Source organism: Taudactylus pleione, unplaced genomic scaffold (assembly GCF_031769625.1).
Source record: "Taudactylus pleione unplaced genomic scaffold, aTauple2 ptg001230l, whole genome shotgun sequence".
Classification (NCBI taxonomy): domain Eukaryota; kingdom Metazoa; phylum Chordata; class Amphibia; order Anura; family Myobatrachidae; genus Taudactylus; species Taudactylus pleione.
In genome coordinates, this window is record NW_028285630.1 from 352151 (window position 1) to 358763 (window position 6613).

General features: G+C 37.8%; 1 pseudogene; it reads right to left on the reverse strand.

Moving 5' to 3' along the window:
- Positions 1-1780: 1780 nt before the first annotated feature.
- On the reverse strand, positions 1781-1899 carry LOC148450988 (5S ribosomal RNA; annotated as a pseudogene).
- Positions 1900-6613: the final 4714 nt, after the last annotated feature.

A 6613-nucleotide genomic window follows, 5' to 3' on the forward strand; every position in this document is an offset into this window, starting at 1 on the left:
GAAGACATCAAAACTATGAAATAACACATATGGAATGTTGTAAACAAAAAAGTGTTAAATCAAAATATAATTTATATTTTAGATTCCTCAAAGTAGCCCCCTTTTGCTTTGATGACAGCTTTGCACACTCTTGGCATTATCTCAATCAGCTTCATGAGGTAGTCTCTTGGAATGGTTTTGAATTAACAGGTGTGCCTTATCAAGAGTTAATCTGTGGAATTACTTGCCTTCTTAATGTGTTTGAGACCATCAGTTGTGTTGTGCAGAGGTATGGTTAGTACACAGTGGACACCACTATTTGACTACTGTTGTAATCCATATTATGGCACCAACTACTCAACTCAGTAAAGAGAAACGACAATCCATCATTACTTTAAAACATGAAGGTCAGTTGATACGGAAAATGTCAAGAACTTTGAATGTATCCTCAAGCGCAGTTGCAAAAACCATCAAACTCTATAATAAAACTGGCTCTCATGAGGACAGCCCCAACAAAGGAAGACCAAGAGTTACCACTGCTGCAGAGGAAAAGTTCATTAGAGTTACCAGCCTCAGAAACCGCTACTTAACAGCACCTCAGATTAGAGACCACATTAGAGACCACATAAAGTCTTCACAGAGTTCAAGTAGCAGACAAATCTCAACATCAACTGTTCAGAGGAGACTGCGTGAATCAGGTCATCATGGTCGTATTGCTGCGAAGAAGCCACTATTGAGGATGAACAACAAGAAGAAGAGAATTGTTTGGGCCAAGAAACACAAGGAATGGACATTAGACCAGTGGAAATCTGTACTTTGGTCTGATGAGTCCAAACTTGAGATTTTTGGTTCCAACCGCCATGTCTTTGTGAGACACGGAGAAGGTGAGCGGATGGTTTCTGCATGTGTGGTTCCCACTGTGAAGCATGGAGGAGGAGGTGTGATGGTGTGGGGCTGCTTTGCTGGTGACACTGTTGGTGATTTATTTAAAATTCAAGGCACACTTAACCAGCATGGCTACCACAGCATTCTGCAGCGCCATGCCATCCCATTTGGTTTGCGCTTACTGGGACCATCATTTGTTTTTCAACAAGACAATGACCCCAAACACACCTCCAGGCTATGTAAGGTCTACTTGACCAAGAAGGAAAGTGATGGAGTGCTGCGTCAGATGACCTGGCCTCCACAATCACCCGACCTAAACCCAATTGAGCTGGTTTGGGATGAGTTGGACCGCAGAGTGAAGGAAAAACAGCCAACAAGTCCTCAGCACCTCTGGGAACTCCTTCAAGACTGTTGGAAAAAAATTTGAGGAGACTACCTCATGAAGCTGATTGAGAGAATGCCAAGAGTGTGCAAAGCTGTTATCAAAGCAAAAGGGGGCTACTTGAGGAATCTAAAATATATAGGGAAGATTCCGCACAGAACCATAACTAGAATTACTAAAACCAACCATCTAAATTTATGAATAATTTATACATCCAAGATTTGTTGGTGGTGCTCCCACAGCCTAAATGTAAAAGAGTTTTTAACCAACGAGAATAAGTAAGGCTATTCTTGGGGCACACTTATATATGAATTCTTATAAATAAAGTAAAACATAACTTTTATTTATTGTATAAAACTCATAAAAGGTACATACACATAATGGCGAAATATAGTAGACAATTCTGCTAAGTATCCCACACACCAAAATATAAATTATATTACATGTGCTTATTTTTGCAACAGATACCATAGAGATTGGTATATAGGCTACACAGTATGCAATCCTATGATCCCCATTAAACAGTACAATAAATGTCTACAGAACCTGGTATTCTTAAGTGGTCCCCCACATTAGTACTAACCAGGCCTACCACTGGATCGCTTCCAAGATCAGACGAGTTTGGGCATTATCAGTGAAGTATGACTGTAAACTATCGTTACTGAAAATATATGGGGATTCACCTTATGCACACGGTCTGAGCCTATTATAAAATGTAGGACTATTCTCAACAGAGAGGTCCAATTGGTGATTCGTTGCTGTCAAGACAGGTGATGCATAGGCATGCCTTACTTGTGCTGCAATCAATTTGGCATATGCACCATAAACATTAAGATTGTAGCTTATAGAAAACACATAAGTAACTGTATAAGTTAGACTGAGTATGTGCATGAGATAGAAACTCTACATTTGATACACAAAGAAACAAAGCCTGACACAACACATAACGTACACATGTACTATTTCCCAGTCCAGGAAAATCCCCTGTAATAAGTAAATATCTGTAAACAGTACTGCCTCCGCTAGAACATCACAAATTTTTTTTTTTAATTAACCACTGAAGTGGTATCAGGTGGGCTCAATGTCTAGTGAATATCCGAAAATTCCATGTGATGTTGCATTTAAATAGAATAACATACACCCTTCATGTTCTGGTATATGCCACACACAACATCTTAGAAGATGCTTAGAGAGTATCAGCCATGTATAGGAAGCGTACTGTGTCACAGGAGTAAATTATCCAATTCACAATAGTAAAAAAAGGGGGGAAAAATTATGCAAAGGGAGATTAGATTATTAAGCAGGCTGAGACTTCATAAGTCTAACCGGCTGTACAGACATATTCTGTCAGCCTTATACATTACCAGTGTGGGATACAATGGAGCCCAGTCCGTGCACTGGCTGGGTGATCCTGAATATCAGCAGTTAGTCATGTGTTAAGAGGATGCGCGTTTCGCCCGCATCGAGGCTTGATCACCTCATAAGGTAACAAAACAAATGGAAGTCAATTTAAGCGTGTACAAGGTACACGTCACTCACCCGCGATGGAGGTCGCGGCTCACCGCTGTAACACTAGTCACAGTGTAGTGCATCCTCACGTTCCACTTCTATTGGTTTAATGTTAAGCTCATGAAAGTTGGCCAATCAGGTGGTGTCGGGTGGACGCAATGCCTGGTGGGATATGTAGTTCAAAATAATAGCAGTGAGTAAATGGAAGAAACCGCTAGTAACCAGGAATTAATAGAGTAACATTTATATATGATCCTGATATATTGGGCAAATGGAAATCAATTGAAGCGTGTACAAGGTACACGTCACTCGCCCACAGCGGAGGTGGCGTCTCATCAAGTAGATGCATTGCCTAGTGGGATGTGTAGTTCAGAGCCAATGGCAGTAAAGTGGATGAAAGGAACCGGTAATAATCACGAATGAATAAAATAAACATTTATATATGATCCTGATGTATTAGGCAATATAAGTCTAATCCAGGTGTCATGATGAGTACACCTACTAGTGCATTGAGTCACATTATAATTATATATAAAAAACACACAAAAAATTAATTAAGTAACCCCTCAAGTGGTATCAAGTGGGCGCAATGTCTAGTGGAATATGTAGTTCAAAGCCAATTGCAGTAAATAAAAGAAAAAAAGAGAAAAGAACCCCCGGTGACCAGGAATAAATAAAGTAAACATTTATATTAGAACCTGATGTATTGGGCATCGTAAATTCATTCCAGATGTCATAGTTAATACACCTACTAGTGCATAAAGTCATACTTTATGCAAATCACACCTAAACGGAATTATGCCTAGGAATCTTAATAAATGCATCTTCATAAATATTCAAAAGGGATAAAGTTTAAGATAACCCAGACATAGTATTAGATCATCAAATAGAGAGGCTGGATCATGCACCACCTGCTAGTATTGCTAATTACAGATGGTTTGTCATAAATTGCAAACATTTAGATTCACAAGGGAGATTATAATAATAAAAAAGCCACTTATTATTAATCACAACTACTATTAGTGGTAATAAAATTGTTAAGTGCAAGCCGTGTCGACTATTATGTGCATAAAACAAAAGTGAAGCAATTAGGATGGTACAAAGACACTATAAATAAATAAATAAGATGTACCAATGGACATGAAAATAAAAAAACGTGAAATATAATTAGACATAGTCTAATTGTGCCTAATGTAATATCGATCACCATACACTATGTGAATGGATAGTCCATATATTAGTCAAAAAAATTGGAAAGTGAATTATATAGATCAATACGAATTATTAAGTGTGAAGTGAGGTGAGTATAAAATGTTGGAGTTAAAATCACAAAGTGACTTATTTGAGAAACAGGAAATTGAAAAAAATTAAAAAATTGAAAAAAATGCAAGAATTATAAATATATTTAAAAAAATACACTGTAATTAATATACTCGTTCATTCCTCTAGGAGATAGAGCACCTAGTTTAAATGTCCAGTAGCTCTCTCGTTTCATTAGTTGCTGCATGAGATCACCACCACGAATTCCCAATGATACTTTCTCCAAACCAAAAATATATAAGTCATTAGGATTATCATTATGGTGCAGATGAAAATGTCTCGCAACTGAGGTCAATTTCTTAAATTTCGCAAGGTCAGATCAAGCGTTCCTAATGGTCCCAACGTGTTCCAGGGTGCGTTGTCTGAAATTTCTAGTTGTAATCCCTACATATTTCATATCGCAGCTACACGTCAGGCAATACACAACTCCCATGGTACTACAGTTGATAAAATCTTTAATCTGACAGGTATTACCATATTTATCTTGGACCCTATCACGTTTCACCATGTACTGGCATGCTTTACATGACCCACATGGGAATGAACCATGTATGATATTATCCTTCTTAGGGAATTTAATGTAGTGGCTTTGGACAAGATGGTCACGTAGGTTTCTTGATCTCCGCCAACCCATTGCAACTTTGGTATCTAATATTTTAGACAAATTCTCATCCAATAGTAGGATGGACCAATGTTTCTGAATGATATCCTGAATGGTCCTCCATTCCCTATTGAAATTACCAATAAAGCGTATAGCATCAGTTTCCTTATTAGTTCTTTGGACTCCTTGGCAGTTCCTCTTTTTTAAAAATCATAGTTTTTCTTTGAATGGAGGAGATGCTAGTCTTTGTCTTTTTGATACATCTTTTGCTGTATCCTCTGTCAGCCAAACGTTCCGAAAGTTCCAGACTTTTAATCTTATATATTGATTCCTCTGAGCAGTTACGTTTAAGACGTAAAAAGTCACCTTTGGGTAAGTTTTCTACAGTCAGCGGGAAGTGTGCGCTTGTCTGGTGTAAGAGACTATTTGTCGCTGTTGTTTTCCGAAACAGTTCAGTATGAATAACACCATCAGTAGTTTTGTAAATTTTAAGGTCTAGAAATGATACCCAGTCACAACTGTAGTGGTAAGTCAACCTTATGTTGAAATCATTGTTGTTTAGATCCTGAATAAACTCCAAAAGTAGGCTCTCCTCACCTTCCCAGATCATAAGGATATCATCTATATAGCGCCACCACCCGCCAACAAATTTAGTATATTTATCCATTTGGTCACCAAAGACAATTTCCCGTTCCCACCTGCCCAAGAAAAGATTGGCATAAGTGGGGGCACACGCAGCCCCCATTGCCATCCCCCTCTTCTGCAGGTAGAATCGATCTCCAAAGGTGAAATAATTTTTGGTCAGAATAAATCTGAGAATATCCAATAGAAATTTATGGAAGTCGCATGGTTCTTCCATTTGAAGAAAGTATGCAACTGCATCAATCCCAAGGTCATGTCTGATACAAGTATATAGAAATTCGACATCTAATGTTACAAAAAAATGATGTTCGTCCATTCTTACATCATGTAATTTTCTCAGTATATCGGTTGTATCTTGTACATAGGATGTAAGTCCAAGGACATGATGTCTTAAATGAAGATCTAAAAATCTACTAGCTTGTTCTGACAAACCTCCAATCCCAGATACAATGGGTCTCCCTGGTGGGTTATTGATGTCTTTATGAACTTTGGGAAGTAAGTATAATGTTGGTATCCTGGGTTGTTGAACTTGTAGATATTGATATTCCTGTTTTAAAATGACACCTTCTTGAAATGCTTTGTCAATTATCCTATTATAGAGTATAGTGAAATTCTCCGTTGGATTGAACAACATAGGTCGATAACAATTCTTGTCATGAAGTTGACGCATCAGTTCTTGATGGTACATTTCGACAGGCCAGATAACAATATTTCCTCCTTTATCGGAAGGTTTTATAATTACTTCCTTCCATTGTTGAATATCTTTCAATGTTTTCATTTCCAGTCTACTAAGATTGCCCTGGGTGCTTTTCTTACCACTAATTTTGGAATGAAGAATGTCAAGATCTTTAGATACCAATTCTTGAAATATCAAAACTTCCGGACACAGAGATTCTGGAGGGAAAAATTTGGATTTTTTCTTACAGATAGATCTTGTTCGGGTAGATGGAGTATTAGTACGAGATCCTTCTTGTAATTCTTCCAATGCAGAAATTGCTTCTACTTCATCTTCGTCCAGAGTTAGATCTTCATCCAATGTGCTGTTCATAGTAGGATTATCATTCTTCTGGTTCGCAAAGTACTTTTTAAGAAGTAGTTTCCGTCCGAATAATTTCAAATCTTTTTCCCAATTGAAACGATTAAATGTTTGTGTTGGTGAGAAGGATAAACCTTTGCTAAGTATTGAAATCTCCAAATCAGTTAAAGCTTTATTAGAAAGATTATTAATATTCAGTTTGGTATCCTGCAACCTCATCTCCTCAGAGTTCTGATCGGGTATCTGGACTGTGGGTGAC